Source organism: Rhagoletis pomonella, unplaced genomic scaffold, assembly GCF_013731165.1.
Source record: "Rhagoletis pomonella isolate Grant_MI unplaced genomic scaffold, Rhpom_1.0 Rhpom_scaffold_00005, whole genome shotgun sequence".
Lineage (NCBI taxonomy): Eukaryota > Metazoa > Arthropoda > Insecta > Diptera > Tephritidae > Rhagoletis > Rhagoletis pomonella.
The window spans coordinates 45,830,808-45,853,987 of record NW_023458559.1 but is presented as its reverse complement, the minus strand read 5'-3'; the positions used below and the strand labels follow the sequence as shown (position 1 = coordinate 45,853,987).

At 31.2% G+C, this 23,180-nt stretch overlaps 1 protein-coding gene across 4 annotated transcripts in view; it reads left to right on the top strand.

The window, feature by feature from the left end:
• LOC118739058 (facilitated trehalose transporter Tret1-2 homolog) overlaps window positions 1-23,180 on the top strand; it is a 97,198-nt gene that overhangs the window by 25,285 nt on the left and 48,733 nt on the right. For 2 of the 4 annotated variants that reach the window (XM_036470176.1, XM_036470174.1), the window contains exon 2: window positions 12,998-13,036. The exons of the other annotated variants lie outside the window; for them this stretch is intronic. The gene's annotated coding sequence lies outside the window, so the exon portion shown is untranslated. The remainder of the gene's footprint in view (window positions 1-12,997; window positions 13,037-23,180) is intronic. 4 annotated transcript variants of the gene reach the window in all.

Genomic DNA, 23,180 nt, shown 5'->3' with positions numbered 1-23,180 from the left:
ATTTATACACAAAACTTATTCATAAAATATATATATACCATATTTTATAATTATCATGCACGCGTATGACAAATTTCCGTATTGAATGCGGCAAGCAACGTGGAAATAATAAAAGAGACACGTGATAATTTTGCGAAATAGTAGTTGCATTTTTACAACATACATAGGTAGATATGCAATTACCATAATAAATTACGAGTATTCGTGTATGCAGTGAACAGTAAGCCATCAAGGTGCTTGTGATCATAATAAAATTGAGTTGATTGATACTTGTTGCTAAAAATAGCAGATAATTTCTTAATAAATTTTTGGTGCAGAAAATAGTTACAATTGGTGTACCGGAACTTCCGCGAAAAATACATACTTTTCTTTAAAAAAATTTAAATGTTCGTTTAGAAATGAAAACCGATTCTAAAGATGACACAACATAAACCAGGTAAAAGCTTTCTCCGTCCAATACTGTAGTCAAGTTTTTAGGCAGACTTAAAAAAAGTTTCTCTCACCATTTTAATTTACTTTTGTTGCACTTGAGAATAATTTCCTGGCTTTTGTGCAATAGAAACTTTAGTATCATTCATATCCTCAATATTTCCTAAGCCCAAATTCTCTTATATTCATTTAAAAGACTTGAAAGGCATAATTGAGTCCTTAACAATTTTTCAGTTAATTTGTATCCAATTATCGAACGTGACCAAAACTCACGACATTAAAAGCAGCTTATGTTTCTATCAGCTTTTTGAGCTCTTTTTTCGCCATTTCGATTAATTCCATTTTATAAAATGTTTTCCTGTATGCGGCTGATGGGTTCACACTATCACTATAAATCGGTACTCATATTCATATCTATAATCCCTATAAGCCTTTTGGTCGACAAGTGTTCAGTGGTTATTAAGTTAATATTTTAACCAACTTAAGTGCCTACATACTATGTTATTCTGCGAAAAAACAATTTTTTTTCAGCATATAAAATACATAGAAAACCTTGAGCACTTTAACAAACTCTAAATATATTCAAAAATTAAAATAAAAAAACGTGTAATTGTTTTCGGTATAGAACAATCCTAGGGGGTGATAGCATTAAAATTCCGAATTTACTTTTTGTCGACCACCCTATTACGAACTCCTGGGTCTAAAGTATTTTGCAAATCAATTGCGATTTTTTTGCCGTTCGTCTTTTTAGTACAAGTACCCACCCATCATATATTATTTCTTACCACCCTAATGACAGTGAATCAAAGCACTCTAAAAATCTTGAAGCTTTTTCTAAGGAAGTATTGCGAATATTTCAGTAGAACTATGTATTAAAAAAAAAATAAAAATATTGCCGAATGTATGTAGGATCCGCCGAAAAATGAAATTGCCTTGCCAAAAATACTGTACTCTCAGGCGTTCAAATAAATAACTCTTTGTTAAGATCTTCAAAATATGTTATTTTGCATCGTCAGAAAATAGTTTTCTCGAAGCCCTTATTTAGGAATATGTATTACACAATTTGAATATTTTACAACAGAGGGGTCTTAATTGCCAAATCTGGGCTATGGAAAAGGTGGTTCGAAAACGACAATATTATTCGAGCTTTAAACCACTGTTTGCGGTAAAAATCAGGGCTTCTGAGCAAAGGTTTTTTTCTCATCGCTGCGCTCAACTAAGCTCCGGTATTTTGTTTTGCTCTTGCTCCACTCCCACTCCCAATAAAAAACTTTTTATTTATTTATTTATTTATATATCGAGCCCTAACTGCCAAAGAAACTTAGGCGACATTATTTTGAAAATTTTCTTTTTGATGCGAAAATGCATCGAGATGTTCTAGGGATACTACTGCATCCAAAAGAAAATTAAAAAAATTGCCAAGTTAACTCAATATTTAGCACGATTGTTTTCAGTCGAAAAAATTATAATTTAAGTAAATCTATTAACTGTTTTTTTTTTATTTTTAATGAGCTTGATGTTATTATTGAAAGTTTTTGTGGAAAAACAACAATAAAAATATTTCAAAAAAAAATAACAAAAACAAAATTCTGAAAAATTTTCTTTAAGCAACTAAGGAGGAAATTAAGTTTTTTCGTTATTTGCTCCAGCTCCGCTCCAGCTGAAATTGTTTGCTTCTTAGCTCCTTGCTCCGTTCCGCTCCGAAGCCCTGGTAGAAATTGCTGAGATCTGCTACGTCGAAGATCGCCGAATATTCTTATTCTTATTCGGCTTATTTCTTTTCGTGATCGTGCGTATTATACGAAAAAAACCCTTCTCGAGTTCATTTCCTCTTGATTTTTTTCCTGAATGATTTCGTTGGGATTTTCTAAAAGGTTATCGTAGCATTGCCAGTCGGTAAATTATGTTGGTTTCCGAATCTCAAAAAAGCAGTAGGAATCTTCCTTCCAGCCTTCCAACTAGTTGTGATGAAACAAGTATTAAGACACCCATAGAAATCTGAGTTTAGAGCAAATCGACCCCTATAATTTTCTTTCGGACTTGCCTTGAAAGACTACTTTAGATTCGAAGGTGTATGGCGAACGGTTTTTTCTGGTTCGGTCGAATGCACATAAATATGTATGTACTTAGTGGAATGGCTTACGAAGTAATGCTCAGTGAAAATATAGATGTTATTATGCCCAAAATTCTATGATTTATTTGACCCTCTACTCCAAAGAAGTATGTCGGTTTCACTCTATAAGCAATAAAAATTATCTGCTTGAGAAATTCTAACAATTCCCTGATTTAATTCCCAATTTTTTTAATAGCTTAGTTTAAAATCCAATCAAATTTAAAGTTACAATCTTAATTTCTTACATTTTATTACCAATAAAAAATTTCAAGTTCATTAATTACTTACCTCTCGGTATGTTAATTTTGTGTTTATTCAGATGACTAAACCTGTACCTATATGTAAATAAGTAATTCGAATTAACCGCATAGCACTCAAGGTCAATGGTTTCGTACCAAAAAAAAAAAAAAAAGTATGCTTTCAATTTACTTTTGTGATTAATTGTCCAAATCGATACTTACTCATAACCTCAGATAATCAACTGATATGCTTGATGGAAATAAAAAGTATTTTTAGCATGTTTTTGGTGCGAATATTTAAATTTAGGAAGGAAGGTGTGTACTTTTTCGTATTTTGTTTTGATCGCACTTTTCTATCTCTATATAATTGCCTACACATACATACTACATATCGTTTACAAATATGGTACTCGTACTTGGTAATGAATGAAAACTCGTTTGCTAGGGACATGCTATTATCTGCGATTATTTTTCCTATGCCAATTTGCATGGCTTGGCGGAAAATCAATTTAGTCAATTTAGAATCGTGAATAAATTTATAATTTGTAAAGCACCAAATACATAATTGGGAAAATAATAAACTGTATCTAACGAGCTGAAAGGAGACTATGCCGAGAAACTTAAACTTTTTTTTTCTAAAAAAAAACAAACAATATGTTGCTTTAAAAAAACACCAGATTATATATCTATTTATGGTACAAAATAATTAAATCGAACCTTAGGCTTAATTCCACTCTACTGCATTGAAGGTACGTTGACCGGCACAATTTTACAAAAAAAAGAACAAAAAACCCATAAAATAGAATTCAGGAAATACACCTGAAAGGGCTTCAAACAACGCCTAAAAGCACGAACGGGATGAATGTTGATGAAATAATGAAGCAAAGCAAAATTAAATTCCAATACAACCGATAAATCAACAACAGTTTTCAATGAAATATGTGCATAAATACATTGTAACGAAGCGTGCTTAATAAGAGAATAAAAAGCAATAATTATTTTGTGAAAAATTATAAAAGTTAAAAACTAGTTATTAGGGTGGTCCTTAAAATATATAAAATAAAGATGTTAACGAAAATTAAAAAAAAAAATTAGATATACATACGCGCAAAATAAAGGCGTTTACAATCTTTTTTTTAACTTGGGGGTTTCAAAAAAAATTTTTTTAATCCGCGAAAATTCTAAAAAAAATTTTGTCTTTTGAATTTAAATGAATAAGTTTCAATAATATGTCAAATCCAATTTTTGCGATTTAAAAGCAAATTTGAATTTTTTCAAATCATGGTAAAGACTCCTAAAAATGTGTATAAAATTTTGAAATTTTCGTTGATGTCTTAATTATGTATGCATAAGAAGATAAAAGGCTGCTCCCTACATAATTTAGTTGTTGAGATTTTAAGGACCAGCCTACTAGTGATGTAAAAATCGGGCTTTCAAGTTCTTATTATTTTTTACATTGTCATTTTTTTTACTGAGCAGCTTGACTATAATAGTTAATATATGTATTAGCGCTCGTTTAAATTACACGCACAAATAAAAAATTACTTGAATCGTCCATGACCTTTGTAAGGTTAGCATAAGTTGAAGACAATATGCTGCTTACACAAACCAATAAAAAAAAAACACTGTGTAAAAAAGACAATAACATTTGAGACCGCCTTAATTACGCTAATTGAAAAAAACTGCAACAATAAAATTTTAATGACGAACATGGCGTAATAAAAAACCAATATTTACTAAACTCTGGCTAATAAACATTTTAACATCTATTTAAATGCATAAATCGCTAAAAAAGTAACTACCGCAGCGAATCGAAAAATATTAAATGAAATTATAAATATTTTTTTTCGCTCACAGTGTCGTAATTCAGCGTAAAACTGAAAATTTGTACGCTTAGAAGAATTCTTACTATTGCAATTTTTTTATTTGCAAATAAATGCTTCTCTAAGAATGAAAAAACAATGTAAATAATCAGAAAAACAAAATAACAACTTTTACTTGCTATGCAAAATTAAAATTCCAACAATTATTTTTTTTTGTACGTAAAAAGAGGCACCTTTCTATCTAATCATTTCATTTCAAAGTGCAAATTGGTTCCTTCTATGAATTATTTACTTTGGCTTGAGAAGGCACGTCAGCGACAAACTGTTTGTTTACATCCAATGGCGGATTGCTGTATTTTACACATTGTATGTACAATGTATGTATGTATATGGGCAATTCTTAATTAGTTCGAACTTTCGCATGACTCGCCAGTTTTTATTCGGACACATAATTTCCGCTGGTTTATGTAAATGCAAAAAAGGACCACCATACATATTTTCTAGCCCAATATGCATATAATTCAGAAATAAAATTGGGAAATTTTCATAAATAAATGTGTGACTCTCCTATAATTTTTTTATTTTTACGTTGCAAAAAGTGGTGCACTGATTGCTCATGTTTCAGTTTATAAATTATAATTAACTGGTAGTATTTGGAGGGGGAATTGAAAAAGTAGAAAAGAAGTTATGAAGAGTCAAAGTGCCAGTTTTTATTTGGTTCACTGTATGTGTAACTCGGTAAACGATTTATCAATTTGTACCACATTCCGTACAATTATTGACCTTGACATAAAAAAGCTATATGTTTAAAGTTTTCGAAATCTGACTAAAATTACGCCCACTTTTTACTTAAAAAAAAAAAAAACGTTTAAAAAAAAAATTCTTAAAAAATTCGAAGTTTGTGAGAATTGCCCATATGTATGTATTTGTTTATATAAATGAGTACGGATGAATATATTTACTTATTATCTTTCAATTGGTTAATTGATTTTGGAGACTCGTGTAAATTCCCACTTTGACGTCAGCCAGCTTTGGACTTCGATTGAATCGCATTTTGAACTACAAAGATTACAAATGTGTAGATTGAACCATCTTCAAAATAATGTTTGCCCGTTAGCAGATTAAATGTAAATGCATTATTTCGAGAAGGAGTTTATATAATATATACATATAATTTATAAGCCATACCTGCTAACTTTGAATTTGGAATCAGGTCACTCAGGGCGGAATTAATATACATAGTCGCCTAATTACCCCTGCAGGGAAAGCTACTAGTTGTGAACTAGAATTCTACCGGTTTGCGTTTCAGCCGAACTAGTTCACGTTCTATGCTTTTTCAATATTAGCGACTGGTATTTTTAACATTGCGATGTCCTACGAGATGTAAATTGTCAGGCTATGCATCAGCATCTACTAGTATAAATACTAGTTGCATCATACCAGTTGATGAGATAGTCTGCCAATTCATGCCCCGTGAAAAGCATAAGTGTGCCTTTATGCTCGCGACGCTCCAGCAGTCACAATGGCCGACAGAGCAAAGCACTCGCGTATTAAGCCTGAGGTCCCATGTTCAAGTCCTGGCGCAGGGAAATTTTTTTTATTTTCTATCTTTTATTTTATTTTTATTTTTTATAAATTTATTTTTTTGTTTATGCTGTTTATCGTAATTTTTAAATTTAATAAAAAAAAAATATTTTTGTTTAATTTCTTTGTTTTTATAGCACAAGCATTTCTTCCTAAATGTTTTTTGCAATGCAATTAAATTTTCAAATTTGTTATTTCTTTATAAGTTGAATAAATTATTTTTACTTACATATATTTAACTTTACAAATTTTAACCACCTCCAAGCGGCCTCGAACCTGCGATTTCAGAACGAGAACCAGTAGTCTTCACGTGACGCCACAGCCGACATTTGTAAGAAAAGCAATTAATTGCGTTTTATTTTTGGCTTTGGCAATTCAAAGGCAGATGTCGCTGATCGCCTAAGTTCTTCGAAATTGTCGAACTGGTAGGCACATACTAGTTAATGAACTAGTATTTTTTCTAACTGGTTTGGCTTTTCACTGCAGGATAAATACGCTCTGTGAATTCGGCTTTTAACGTTCGAAAATCACTTTAAACGATAACCTACTAGAGCACTTTACAAGAAGGTTAAAGCATTTGTTTTGCATTTATGTCAGTCAATGGAGTTCCAGAAACAAGTACAATAAAAAATAAATCAAGTATTTGAACAATTTTAGCCTTAAATCGTTTATTTAGGCGAAAAAGTATAGAAACTAGCAATTTTTTCATTGTCACTCGAAAAAATCATAATTGTTTTTTTTATAACTTTGGGAAGTTTTCAAATATCATGTTCATATTAGAGGCAATGGACGTTGGCATGAAATACAACAAATCTGTGAAGTTTCAAGGGTGTGCCACCAAATTAAAAAAAAATGGCAGCAATTTGTTAATTTTTGAAATTTTAAGATTTTTTAATTTTAATATTTTAAGATATTTTGAAATCTTAAAATAAAACGCTGAAAATGTTCTTGCCGAAAATGAACGAATCTTGTTTACACTAGTGTGCCACCAAATGAAAAAATAATTACATTGAGTAAAAAATGATTATGATTTGGGCCATTCCAGCGAAGACGTCACCTCAGAAAAAAAATTAGTTGCATAAATTGTGTTTAAATCCGGAAATACAGTAAAGCAGGTAGAATAAATATTTAGAAATAGATTTGTATACATTTATTTTTCATTATTTTCTCTATTTTAATTTTATAAATGCATACTCAATATACTGTAATTCTTAAGTTTCCCATTTTTAAACGAGGTCCCCCTATTAAAAATGTATACATTCAAATCAAATCAGCTGTGTTCAGTTTACTCACGAACTATGTGTCCTCAAAGGTGAATCGTCCTATCCGTTACAAAATGTTATCCCACACGCCACAAGCAAAAATATATATATATTTTTTTTTTTTTTTTAAATATAATAATGCCACTAATGCTTAAAATGGTACTTAACATTCTTTTTCCTAGAATCGAGAAAGCCGAAAATATGTATAGCTTGTCTGAAATTGGGAAACGAATCCAACACCTCAGAGAAGCGGTGTTCGGCGTTGTACCAACCGTCAGGCTTGGAAATTGTTAAATTTCTGCGTAAATTATATAATTAAATTTTATACTTTATGAGTTTCGTATTAAACTGATATCTGATTTCAAGTGTTAAACAGTTTGACACTTGTCAAATCAATGGTTAAAGAGAATTTATTAAAAGTTTGAGCAAACACGAGTGAAAATGTCCCACCCTCCACTTTGGAATGCCCCATTTGAGAAGGTAAAATTCAATTTTTAAAATTTTTATTGGCACACTCGAAATTAATTCTAAAATAGTTATATACATCAAGAAAGTAAGATATGTATATGAGCATAAAAAATACTGTACAAAAATCTTCTTTAAGATCTCCATCTTTTTTATCAACGAATTGGTTGGCCTAATATGTGAAAACTGTTTGATGGGAATACACAAAAGAAGGACTAGGCCTGTTCCACTTTGCCGCTCTGGCTAAAACGATGTAGAGCAGTTAAGAGAAATCCAACAAAAAAAAAAAGGTTTCTCTCATCAGCATTACCTTATTGGGTTGGACGAGCTCGCATAACCTTCGCAGTATTTTTGTTAGGTGGCAAATACTTCGGGCAAAATTAATGTAGTTCTCTGAAAAACTCATCCGCCGATGAACTTTTTTAAATATTTTTTTGAAAAATGTTTTCCTTAGAAAAAGGAGTAAATGCCTTTGGAGCCTTTTTATACCATAAGGAACTTGTAATTTTTTGGTGACATCTTTTCTATAAGACTTGAAAGTGGCTACAGTATGCTACTTTTCCATTATGGATAATCTAACTACAACATATCGAGCCCTAACCGCCAAAATAACGTAAGCGACATTTTTTTCAAAATTTTCTTTTTGATGCAGAAATGCATCTAGATGCTCTAGGAATATTTCTGCATCAAAAAGAAAATTTTGAAAAAAGTGTCGCTTACGTTATTTTGGCGGTTAGGGCTCGATATACATACTTAGCTCAGCTCACTCCTAAAATTACTATTAAATGTCGTTTGTTTAAGTGCATCCTATTTAATAAAAGTTGTGAAATAAATTCCAAGGAAATTCATTATGAGCGCACTTCTATTAAAATCAACGAATCCGGAATTTTATCCAGCCAATTTGATTTAATTGTGTCTCGGCATTGATTGGTTTTGATTTATGTACGCAAATATTTTTATTGACATTTCACTTCGCTATAGGATCAATGATTTGCGGAAACTACGGACTATTTATTTACCTTAATTAAACTAATTTGGCGAGAAAAAAAATCAATATTCATGTCTCCATGATGAAGCATAGCTACATAACACCGATGTAAATGAAGTGTTTTATATGCATACAGTGAGGGTCAAAGGAGTGTGCACACAATGCCTATTATATGAAACAAATTATTTTCGTTGTAGCAAATACTTCAAAGGCCACGATTTAGGAAGAAAAAGCAAGATGAAAGAACTTGATACTTAAGTTATCAAGTTTTTTTCTCAATGTAATTTGTGATAATCTGTTTCCTAAAACTTTTTAAATTTTGTGCCCCATATTCTGAATGTAATTTCAATGGCTTTAAGACACCTATTTTTACATTTCTAATTATATATATTTTTATGTATTATTGCAGTCCATACTGAGCCCATTAAAGTACTATGTCGCTTGCGTCAATCGTTTGCGTTCACGAATACACTCTAGTAATCCATAAAGTATTTGTTTTTTATACTCGAAAAATTAGTTTAAAATATACAATAAATAAACAAATACATATACTATGCATACAAATAAATCACACAATACATGTTGTATATACATATATATGTATATGTACCACATAGCTTAACCTACTCACATATTCGCAGTTAGTGTGTCTACATTTTTTTAAACACTCACTGTATGTGTGCAGATGACAATGAATTTTTTGCAAATATTCTCGCAGCGCTTATTCAATCCCGCCCCTTTTTACTTGGTAACATCTGTGATGCTGCAAAAATTATTTATGTTTGTGCATACATAATTACACAAATACTTGTGCATTGTTTACATATTTATGTATGTATATTTTTTATTTATAAAATTAGAGTTCAATATGTTATCGTTGACGCACATGAGAATTTTTTAAAAACTGGCGGTCGGCATGAATGAAACCACTTGAGCTGATATTAGCTGACGTACACTTGTTTTCTGGGCGTAATTTGTCACAGTCTATTGTAAATAATATTTGCATATTTACAAGCAAATAGTATTACAATTATCATCAGTGTCTAAAGTACAATTTCGTGTGAAATGATAAGCGAGTGCGATTATATTTTTACGAATTCGACATTGATAACTCAATAATATTGATGTGAGTTTTCTAAGTGTTATTATTTAATAGTTTTTTTTTTATAAATTTTGTAGTGCAAATTAAGCGCACTGGGCGCTTTTGCTTTTTTTCGTAAACTTACATATGAAAATATATCGTCGTTTAAAGTAGAAAACAGCGTATCGTCATTCTGAAAATCCGCGTAACTGACACTTGACACTGCCAAAAATTGGATGTGCTCACACAACCTCTTGGCTCAATCCTTATCCATTCGTCCCGAAATATACTAGCCAGAAATGCGATTGCTTTATAAAAAAGAGAACCATTTTGAGTGATTTTACGCTCTAGAAAATAATTTCTACAACCTCACATACGCGTTTTGCACTTTAAACATACATACATATATAGGTAACGGTAAAAATGCTATTGCCTGTAATCGATTGCATTCAAATGAAAGATGTGTCACATCAACTCTGTATTTGAGTACTCAAAACTCGCTTCTCAAAAGGATCGACAGCACCCGATTTTTAAAAGTATCGATACTGAGTACTTCAAAGAACTCAGTACTCAAAAAAGAACTCGAAAGTACTCAGTACTCAAAAAAGGAAGTCGAAAGTACTCAGAGCTTAAAAGAACCTGAAAGTTCTCAGAACTCAAAAATACTCTGTTCCAATAATCGCTTTGATACATTTAATCAGGATGGGTTCAAAGTACTTAGTATTAAGTGTCGAATAGACTTAAAAAGTACTGAGTTTTATTTACATTTAATGGTATTCAGAAATGATTGTACTCAATTTGCAGTTTTAATAATTTGCAAGTACAATACTTGTACCCAGTACAGCTAGCCATTCAGTTGGCGTAATTTGGGGGGGGGTTCGTATATGTTTGCAAATTTGTGAGATTTCTACACTAAGTATTGAAATGTTACCAACATGTGTATATTTATAGTACTCAGTACTCTGAAAAATACCCGATCCTTAAAAGTATCGATACCAAAGAATTCGATCCCCAAAGTACTCGATACTTTCCAACACTAAGTTGGTTGAACCGGGCTTGAACCCATGCACGGCGGAATAGGTGCGCGCACTGTTAACCACTACACCACAGCGGCCGCTATTATTTAAATTTAAATTGAGATACAAATGGAAAAATTTGGTAAAAATATATAATACGAAGTTTGCATTAGAAAACATAACATGAACAAATTTTTTTCATTAAAAATGTTATAACTATTAAACCGTCTGACGTAAACATTTTTTCTAGGCATACTCTTGTAGGCCTTTAAGTTCTCTAAAAAGTGACAGTGTAATTGGTTGGTTAATTCGGTAAGTCCCAGCTACTTTAAACTTGCACTTTGTTATAATAGAATTGAATGGGCTACAACACTGTATACTCAAAATGTTTCTTAAAAATTCGAAATTTTGACGAAATTTTGACGAAAGTTTGATTTTTTTTTAATATTCCACAAATATTGATACTTGGACTTAGATATATCGTTTTTGTTACAGAATATATTATATTTTTATAAATAAATAATTAATATAAAAAATACTAAGATAAATGGTAAAATCTTTCTAAATATTTTTTTTTTCCTGCGGGAATTGTGCAATTTCTTACATACAAAGTATTTTCGATGAGTTTTTATAATAAAAATAAATTTTCCAATCAAAATAATTTTTTTCTAACAGTAAATACGTTTTCCTCTAAAAATTACAAAAACAAAAAATATATACAATTTTTGAGTTTTGAATGAGTGTCTGTGCAACGTTAAAAAGTTTTTTTTTGCAACAAACTAAATTTTCAAAATGCATGAAACTGAATAACTGATAACAGTAGCAATGTTTCCTGAAATTGATTTTTATAGATTCAGACGCTAATATTTTTTCCGGCCGGAATTGTGCATTTTCTTACATGCAAAGTATTTTCGAAGAGTTTTTATAATAAAAACAAATTTTCCAATTAAAATTATTTTTTTTTCTAACAGTAAATACGTTTTCTTCTAAAAATTACAAAAACAAAAATATATAAAATTTTTGAGTTTTGAATGAGTGTCTGTGTAACGTTAAAAAGTTTTTTTTGCAACAAACTAAATTTTCAAAATGCATGAAACCGTATTTTTTCGCCTAACTAACTGATAACAGTAGCAATGTTTTCTGAAATTGATTTTTATAAATTCATACGCTAATATCAAACAAACAAAAATGCGGGGGCAATTAAAAAAGAAATCTAAACATTTTCACACTGACCCTTCTAAGGAGTAATACAAAAAATTCCTTAGTCTTTAATCGGCTATGGAAAAATTTCAATCTTTCTACCTTTCAAGTAATAAACATAAAAAGTAGCCAAAAACTCCTACTTATATAAACCAGGCCAGAACACCATTGTGGAAAGGTACGTGCAATCACATGTAGCAAATAAAAGAGCTGATTACAGTAGCACCAGCGCTACCTTAAACACACTAGAAGAAGCTTGTCTTATGCCGGCAATCGAAATACGATTGATTACATTTCGGGTCCCTTAAAATTTGGTTAATCGTCAAACGCATACAAATGCAGGTATTTAGTGGAAGCATTTGAATTGGCAAATATGTAGAATCCTCGAAAAGGGGGTGGAGACATCGAGAAAGTAAACATTGTATACGTCGTGTGTATGTACTTATGTACATATGTGCTCGCACACCGCGGAGGTGATAAGATTAGTTTTAAAACAGATTAAATTCTGTTTGCTGTCGTTCGCTGAACGTCAATGATTTTAACGCCTCTTAGTAAAAAACACGAAAAAAAATATATGAAAAGAAATTGAAGTGTACGTATGTATTTGTATTTATTATATATTTTTTTTTATTGATAAATTGGTTTAAAAAGGAGCAATTTGCTTGCTTGCTTGTTATTTTAGTAAGCATTGCACTCGTCAACGCAAGCATTTCGTGCATGCTCTTTGTATTCGTATAGACGTAGAGTTTCGACAATTTTTAAGTATTAAAGCGTATTTTTTTCGTATTCTATTGCAGATATCTACAAGTGCAATACACTCAGGAAAATTTGAAAAGGTAAGAAGTGCATTCAGTTTTAAATGGACTTATAGTTGGCTTGCTGCTATTTACTGAAGTGTCAATAAATTACTGGGCAGTGATAAAGCTATGGTGAAAATTTAAGTGCTGTGCGGCTGGCTATTTGCTAACTGAGTGCAAGGAAGTGCCTTTAAAGGCAATGTGAGAGCAGTGAGCTGAGAAGTAAAATAATTTTCTCTGTGGAGGAGTACATATAGTACATACATAAATGATACAAATCATGTATCCAGTAATAAAATGCTCTAAGGATTTTCAAAAGTTAGCTCGTATTTTTTATTTTATGGCTTACTAAATTTATTTTTATTTTTTAAGTGGGTTTCAAAAAAGTGGAAATAATTGTTAAAATAAATGTCTGCGCGAAATTAAATGTTAATATGTATAAAGTTAATTTTTTCTTGGGGAAATATTTTCGTAGAACTCTTTAACCCATTAGCTCCCGCCTCAAAGGGTCATAATGACCACTACTTCAAAAAAAAAGCCTCAATAAGCAAAGGTAGATCGTGAGAGGATTAAAATGTTCTAGAGAATTATTCTTCTTTTACGTTGGTGATATGCAGTTTTTGCCCGAGAAGACCCCTAGTAAAATTTGCCGAAGAATAATTTTCTAGAATATATCAACTCTCTAAAGAAATTCTGAATTTGTGTCTTGAGGGGTTTCTTGAAATAAGGATCAAAACGACCCGAAAATATTTCCTATGCAATTTTATATAAATATTTTCTACGAAAATAGTGAAAATAGTGCTTTTTTACTGGATATGTGTACTGTCATAAAATATTAGCTAAGTTCGAGCTAATACTAGGCAGCTAGCTAATACTAGGAGGGGATTTCCTCTCTTCCAGTTGCCTTACACTAATTTAAAAACTAAGATCCATATCTTTTGTACTTGAAACCATTAATTTCGAAACATATCTACTCCATGCGGGTAAGACCCCAAACTTATTAATTTAAGTGAAAGGTATCTACAAAAATTTTTTTTTTTTTGTTTTTCAAGCATGACAAGAATAATGAACAGCAGATATTACCTTATCTTCTGGCTAATATGCACATACATAAGTACGTGCTTGTTCAAATATAATATTTAAGTCACAATCTTTGACAAAAGCGCTTGGTGGTCTGATAATACAGCACCACCACGGCACCATAGGGAACATATAAATTATAAATTTTTTTTTACTCAAGGAATATCACAACATTATCAAAAAAAGTTATTTTTTATAAGCAAGTAATCACTACCATGCCAATTAAAATGTGTCAATTTACTTGAGTGCGCAAATTAAACGGGTTTGCTGATTGTAGGTGTAGATGTGGTAAGATAACACCCGATATTCCATGTTTTTGAGTACTGAAAATTCTTCGATGTTAATGTTAATCTCCTTCACGCATTTCAAGTGTTCTAAATGTTCTTAGCAACAAGCTCCGTTGGCCTCAACAAAAGGTTTGGAGTTATTACTGAAATCAGCGCAAAAGACCTTAGCTGCTTTATGCCCTACTGGGAAGTCAGTTTTTTTCCGCACCCTCCTCACTTTTTGCTTTGTTGTTCAATTACCTTGAGAGCAGCCCGAAATCCCAAGATTGGTGTTGGACAGTGCCATTGGCATCCCTGAAACACAAATATGTATGTATATCAATTTATCATTGTCACAAAGAAATGATTTAGTTAACAGGAAGTAACCGGTAGATACCAGATACATGCATATGTAGTATATACATATGTAGGTATATTTGTATGTACAATGATGCAGATATATTTCTTCATAAAGAATTGTTCACGGCATAAATATATACATTAGAGTGGTTCTTAAAAAATCAAATGAATGATTTTTTTTAGTCTCACCGCCTCAATCGGTAATAAATTGCCCATTGCGGAAGGTTAAGTCCTGTCGCAAAGGGGCCAAGTACAGATTCCTCTATAGAGATTAAAAACTTAAAATTATTATTTTTTCATCTAATACCCAGAATCGATACTACCATAGTCGAGGATATCACATATAAATTTTGGTCCCGATTGGAGTCGGTTAAAACGTCTTCATAGGGTGATCTATACTTTATTTTAAATTAAAATGTATATGTTTTATCTTCGGCAATGGTATTACCAATTTTGGGAATTAAATTAAAAAAATAAAAATTAAAATTAATGTACATTTTTTGAGTCTCCATAGAGGAATCTGAACTTTTCGCCCCTGTGACACGCCTTAACCGTTTCCAATCGGGACCAAAATTTATATGTGATATCTTCGACTATAGTAGCATCGACATAGGGGTTGACGCTTAGGAAATCGTATGTGAAAATTTGCTTCCTACATTTAAGGACCACAACATACACGTACATACAAGAAACAACAATGAACGAAAAACAGAAGAAAAACAAAAAAAAAAAACAATAAGAAAACCTAAGTAAGTAAGAATAAAGTAAATGCAATAAGCAAATTTATAAAAAAAAACTGATAACTGGCGGATGATTCAAAACTTACGGGAGTCCATGAATGTCGTCTTTATGAAGATCATAAATAAATATGTACATACATGTGCATACCCATATAAATATATGTATGCAAAAGCATATATTTTTGTATGTAAGTATGTATGTATATATATACATAAATGTAATTAAAATTAAATAACCCTCGTTATTTTTGTACTTGACAGAAGTGTGCTCTATATACATATACATACATACATACATAGGTATATGTATCTACTAGTTAATGTATTATGTTCGATGGCACTTACAACTAGCGGATAGTGAGCTGACAAGCCAAATCGAAATGGAAAGCGCAAAATTAAAGCAAAAAATAAATAAATATTTAATAAACAAAAGTGCATTAAAAAATGCTAAAAAAGCTATAAACGTATATACATACATACCTATGTAAATTTACATATGTACATATATACGTACATACATATATGTATGTATATCTATGTATGTGTGACTTTTTCACGCCCACAAAATTGCTTGCTAAGCTTTTAAAAGCAACCCGCCCGCCAGCCCCAAAGTCAATGAGCAATAATTGCATTTCTGCTGATACCTACAACTTTTAAGGTATTAACCTAATTTACTTGGCCGTAACTACAAACTTATTTAGTCATGAATTATGTTTTATGAAAGTGACGTCGGTGCACAATATGCGTCTTCATATTTTTCTTATGACTAATTTCGAACGCCGCAAGTGTCTGAGGGCCTGTCTAGACTTTACATGGCTCTGTAGGCGGTGCGGAGAACCGTCTCCAGTTATTGATAGCCACGAGTAAAGGAAGGATTAACAGAAGAAGAAATCAACATTCAATAATGTATATATGTACAGTGCCGGACAAAAGTATTGGCACAGAGAATTTTTCGCAATGTAAATATGCAAAGTTTTTTATTTAAATTGTTTCCCTATTTTTTTTTTTATAAACTACTACAACAAAAAAACACTATAATAAACTCTATCAATTATTATTTTCTTCCATACTAAAAAATCGAACAAAATTTAGTACGCAAATTTGTTGAATTTTCCAGTCATGTGCACAAGGTTTCGAAAGTTTATTTTTATGTTTTTTTGTTGTAGTATGAAGTATATTTTTATACAAAATTACCGAAAAGAAATTAGAAAAAAACGGTGCATACATTGCGGAAAATTCTCCGTTCCATACCTTTGTCCTATATGTGCAGTACAAAGAAGACGACCTCGGGCCTCCCAATGAATATTTCATGAGTGTCAGTGAAAATCGTGCAGTAAATGTTTTTAAATTTTTTGTTGAAAATACATATTTTTTTTGTTTAGTTTTATTAGTCTTTAATAGAAATCTAATTCACACTACATCCAAATCAATAAAACTCAAAGCTTCTAACTTTGTGATAATAAAAAAATCTAAAAATTTTTTAATAACACCCATTAACTGGACTTCTTCGATGGCTACAACATACGGTAGTTGGACTCTTGTGATTGTTCCATCCTAAAGAGAGTATCTCAGAAATATTGAACACGGTTTCGAAAGTAATAATGCCACAGTTCTCACCTTTTAGTTCATCCACAATCTCACATCGTTGTCTGCACAACGCTTTCAAAAAACGTTCTATTCCAGACAGGCTTATCGTTGTTTCTTATTTAACAAAAACTTCAAATATTTTTCCTACCATAAATTAAGTTTTTTTTTTTGATATTTTTGCCAATGAACATAAGTACATTTGTAATAAGCAAAACCATGCCCTCTCCCCTCAAAGTAGCGCTGATAACATGTATGTAGCATGTCTTTGTTGTTGTGTGTGAGTGTGGCCTTTTATGTTCAATAACATATCACTTAATTAAATTATTGACCTAAAGCCAGACATTAGCCATTAACGCGTTAACTTTCACGCATACAACGGATGTTCATTTAAATGTTTAATGCGATTTTTGGAATATTTCGCTAATAAAAATTTCATAAATTGTAATCACTCAAAAATCAAACGAATATATATAATTTATACCCAGCAATAAAAAATGAAATATACTCGAAGTTTGGCTTTGTTTCGATGGTAGTACTAAACTCGTGAGTGCTAACTGTTGAAGAAATAGTCAGGGCTAGTAGTAGTTGTCACAGTCGACGAGCATTTGTAGTGGCACCAAAAGAATCTATTCTCAAACTGGTCTCCAGCTGGCCCAGTTTAGGGGCGAGTGCATTTTTGCGTTAACTTGTTCAAGATCATTCATATTTTTTCTTATCAAAACTGGCTTGTTGGCCTCAACTGTTGATCATCGGATCCGACAGCAATTTTTTTTCCATTTAACTCCGAAGAGATTTTGCTCATACATTATCTCGATGCAACATATACATACATACATACATATGTACTTATAGAAATTGGCGACACTAAGTTCACATCCCAGGCAATTAACAAATCAATCTTCGTATGCTTCAATTAAAGTTTTTTAGTCACTCACCCACCGAAACGAGTCCATAAATTTTTATTTACCAAATTCTTCCCAGCGCAATTTATGAGCGTTCGTAGTAGTACGATAAATTAATGAAAGCTGTAGTATTCCATAAGTGGATGTAAACAATATTTTTTCCATTGACCTTATCAAAACCAACCGCGACTGGCGCAATCGAAAGTCCAATAACAAACCAATTCAGCGACATGTCTCATATATCACTTCGTTATTATCACGGAATTTTCGGAAAATTATTAAGGTGTATAGTGGGTTCCCTTAATCAGCTTATTCGCTTGGGGTTAACCGGTATCGTTTCTAGTGCGCGCCATAAACTCACCTGTTACCCTCAAATCTTTATTGCTCTATAGTCGTTATGTGACGCCAATGTTGATGTTTTGAATAATTATTTTGCAGATATTTGGCTTAGCCATAAAATTCAAGTGGCAGTGGAATTTTTTGTCCACTTAAAATTGTTTACTGTGTTCTTTAGGTTTCCTCTTTTATTTCTTTTTTTGTTTTTGCATTGCTGAAAGTTTATTCATTGAAGCTTATCCCGTTTTTTTATTGTATGGTATTAAACTCCTAAAGAAAATTTATGGACAAAATCAAGAAAATATAGCAATTTGACAAAATGTAAGGGAGATAAATAATTTTTATAGATTTAAAGGGGCCTCCACACTACTACTGAGGTTGTTGTTCTTTGTTCGGCAAGAGATGCCATTTTATTGAAAATGAATTTATCGCTGTCATACAAGTATCATTACCCTTAAGATTTTGAATTCACCGATCCCTGGTCCAAGCAATATAAAAAAAAAGGTTTTTTTTCTAATAGTGGTCGCCCACGGCAGGCAATGGCAAGTCTCTGAGTGTGTTTCTGCGTTGAAAAAAAGCTTCTCATTAACACCATTGGCCATCCGGAGGTGGCGTGAAACTCACCTCTTCCGTGAAAATTTTTTATTTTTAACTATGTAATCTAAATTCCTAATAAAATCGATATTTTCATCGAAAGATTTTTTCAAAAAATTTTCCAATACTCTAAATCGATATATTTTTAATAACGATATTTTTATTGTCATCGACATTTTAGTGTAATCGATTTTTATCATTTTCGATATATTTGTTATCGATATTTTATAACCCTACCGAAATTTTTGTTGCTAAACTTTTATAGAGATGCTGCCAAAACTCTTGCTGGGTTTTAAGACGTAATATTTATCGATGCTTTCTTGACCTGTATCGGTGTAAATGTTTTAATCGTTATAGCCATTTTCACCCTCATTAAATTTTGGTATATTCTGAATGGAATTTTCGCAAAATTTTTGAAAATATATTTTATTATCGACGATTTGATGTATTATCGATATTATTTTCTGGTATAAAAAATTTCAAAGTTTTACACATGTAAAACTCTTCTATTCTGATAAATTCTCTCTGACTTTTGACATTTCAAACCAGCGATGGGCGAGAGAGAGCTTTTACTCTACATGCGTCTATAAAAATTTACTTTAAGCTTAATAGAGCTTTGCTTGCGGGCAAAGCAGTGCTCATCAGTTTTTTAAACTATAATAGATGAAAGTTGAGCTCTAAAATTTTTAAACTAAATTTTCTTTAATTTCAATTAAACGCTAAAGCTTTTTGAAGTAATAGAAAAGGCTTAACCTTAAAGTATTCATTAAAAATTTCAAATCCCTTGGTCGACGTTGTAATTCACTAAACATATTTTTAAAGTGGTTTCAAACTATATGTATTTCCATATGTAAACGTCACTCTTTGTTGCTATGGAATCGCTACAAATCATAACAGTCGACACGAAAATTAGTTCTGACAACATTTTAGCAGATGATTTCGGTAAAATTTTCATTCTTTTGCACTCGATGAAATTAGTATGTTTCAATTTTTTTGTTTGTAAGAATAAAACATCAGTTCGTCTGGCGTTGAATTATACTACTATATACATAGTTAGAGCTCAGCAAAGTTATTTCTTTCCAAAAAAAAAAAATATTTAAATTTTCTTTAATCTTCCGTATTGAAATAATGTCATCTATCAAAATTTGTACGAATTTGACCGGCATTCGACTGAGTTCATGTAGGCTGACAAAAATGTCTGTCAACGACCGCTGCAAATTGAGCAGAAAATTGCCCATTTCCGCTTGGAGCGCTTGAAGTGCGCTGCATGCATATTTCTATACGTAAATTCCCACAAAATATACCTAAATAAATTTAATTTGTTTAATTTAAGAGATTTAACAAAAGCTGCCTTCTACATACCAGCGACAATCTACGTTGAAAAGCAGCAGGAGCAATAGTATTTATTAAATTGAACAATTGTCTGCGCCACTTGAGTTATATTAACAGAGTGCGTTTTTACACAGTAGACATTTTTTTTTTTTTTTTGAGTAGGTACTCGTATTATTGTTGATTATTAGTAAGAAGATTAAGTGGAGCAGATTTAAAAAGAAGAGCCATGATAATAAGTATGTATGTAAGCGGCAAGCAAGTATTTTAAACCCGTCATTTAAGCGAATTAAGTAAGGGCTGAAGCACAAGTGCATACTTGCACACATATGCATGTATGTACATAAATATATATTTTTATTTGTATTTAAACGTCATAAATGCATTTCGCTGTAAAAAATGTTTCTAAGGCATTTAGTTGCCATTATTGGCCAATTAGTGCCCATTATGTAGTGTTAATAATTTCCAAAAGCATACAGCTTTTAAAAATTAACAGCCGCAGAAATATGCATAAAAAGAGGTTTAAACTAAAAATTAAGCACAAAAGCTTTTTGTAAAGAATCTACGGGCAGAGCTTTTATTGCCATTAAATAAAAAAAACTCCAGCGCATAATTTGCGAAGCAGTGTAGTTACTTAAGAGTACAATCGGAAGCAGTTTGAAAACCACTGTGGCACTAAAAAATTAAAAAGCTCACATTATTGTGCATTTTATTGCTTGAGGTGAAGCTTTTATTGTACTTTTGTTTATTAAATAGTGGTGCGCTTTTGTTAATAGCCAACCCGCTTAATACGTATTTGCAATGGCTGAACATATTATTATTTAAAGCAGCTGTAATCAGAACGAATGTTGTTATTGTTTTTAAGTGACAAGTAAGATTGAACCACACTTGGTAGCAGAAATCTACGCACAAAGCGTGTATATTTTTAACACTAAAAATAAAATAATAGTGGTAAAATCTTAATTTTTTTTAATCCAAAAGAGGCGTTTTACTGTTCATTGAACTACATATTTGGATTCGGTCTAGCCGTTTTTGAATGGCGAAATTAATTTTTATAATCAGCTCTGACTATTGGGATATACCTTATTACAAGGACAAAGTTTTTTAAACTCAAGTTATGAAAATTGTTTTATATAAAAATCGGTTCTTTTGTTTAACTATCCTGATTTAACAGCCAAGTATTGCACAATTTTTTATCTTTAATTTTTATCTTTGAATTTTTGACTTAACCCTTTGTCACCATTTTCTAAACTAGTCATCCAAAAAAATTTTAACTAAATTTTTCATGATTATTTTGTCGAAAATAAAAGTAAAGTAAAATAAAAATTTAAAAAAACTGTCTTCGCGTAGCCTACGGTCCTTGGCAATTTGTACGATATACTATCTTACAGTCAGAGGAATTCTTAAGTTTTAACTGTTTAAGCGTGGGTTAAAAAAACATACATGTGTGAATACAACGAAAATTTAAGTACTGGCAGCTAGAGCGTAAACAAAAACTTGAGAGTAAAATGGAAACAAGATTATCAGTAATATAAAAAATTTTAGATTTTCGTCCTAGTCAGACGGTACACGATTGAAAAATCGTATAGAAGAAAAATATATTTTTTGTTTAGACTAAAAATCATACAAGCCGTACGAGTAGAAACAAATAAAAAATAATAATAAAGTATAATCAATAAAAAAGAATTTAATGGCCTTATTCATAATAAATAAAATAGGTTTAAAGAGCTGTATAAAGTAAAGTTTTCATACAAATTTCCGATTTATAAAGCAGTTAAAATCTTCTGTATTTTTTATGAATTTTGGTATAAAAATAAATGCCTGTCCTGTATTTTCAACTGTGTATATGGCGAGCCCCTAATCAATTATACACACATACATATGTATGTATGTATGTATGTATTTATCTATAGGAATATTATGGCCCTTAAGTGAATTAGAAATGCAAATGACGCGTAAACAGTTACCAAAACAAGTATTTTATGGGTTGAATACAATTTCTTTTCAAGGTCAATATACATACTGGTTTTTAAATTTTAATCATATGCAAACGTTTATTGAGTAGATGTTTTTATTATTGCAAATTCTTGAAAATATTCACAAAACAAAAAAATAAATAAATAAAATAGAACATGTATGCAAATTGCTGCTGCCAACTTTTGTGAAATAATATACATATAATAACTTATGTCAGTAACAAAATTTTGCATTTATATATAAAGCACGAACTAATTCTTATTTTTTCCGTATTCTATAAATAGTGTTGAAGATTGCTCTCATTATTTGAACTGGCTTAAAACTTTGTCTAAGATTTAAGATAACTCCCCTTTAAAATTTGAATTTCGTCAGTTGAACCAATCTTGGGGGCTCGTATTCGGCGTACACATAACTCATACAACATGTTAAACTTTTCTTTACCAAATATGCTCTCATTTTACACAAAAGTATTTATATTGTGTAAAAAAAACTTTGATATCATCGTTGTAGACTACAAAGACAGAGCAATACATACAACTTGAATCGACGAATCGACGAAAGAGCGACGCCACGGCGTATGCTGGATTTTTTTGGCGAATTTCAATTAAACATTTGTTAAAGCAACTAAAGCAGCATAAAATCATCAAATTTGCAAACAAGAGCATAATTTTTCAGATACTGTTTATAAAGTTTTATATGGCGCCTGATTAGCCAGTATTTTTGTTTGTATACAAAAAAAAAAAAATCGCGAAATACTAGAAAATAATGGCGGTTTAGTTACAAATTACAACATTTTTTTTTTTTTCAACAAATCATATGTAAAGAGGCAGTGGTAGATATGAGCCAGGGTATGCGTGTATGTATAGTAAAATGAATCTAAAGTTACCTAAAACAAAACCCGATCGCACTTTGGCTTTCCCATATACAGTTCCCATGATATGGCATCCTAGGTTGTACCACAACATAAATGATTGCCACTTCTATAAAACAGATGTTTTTGGGACATAGTTAT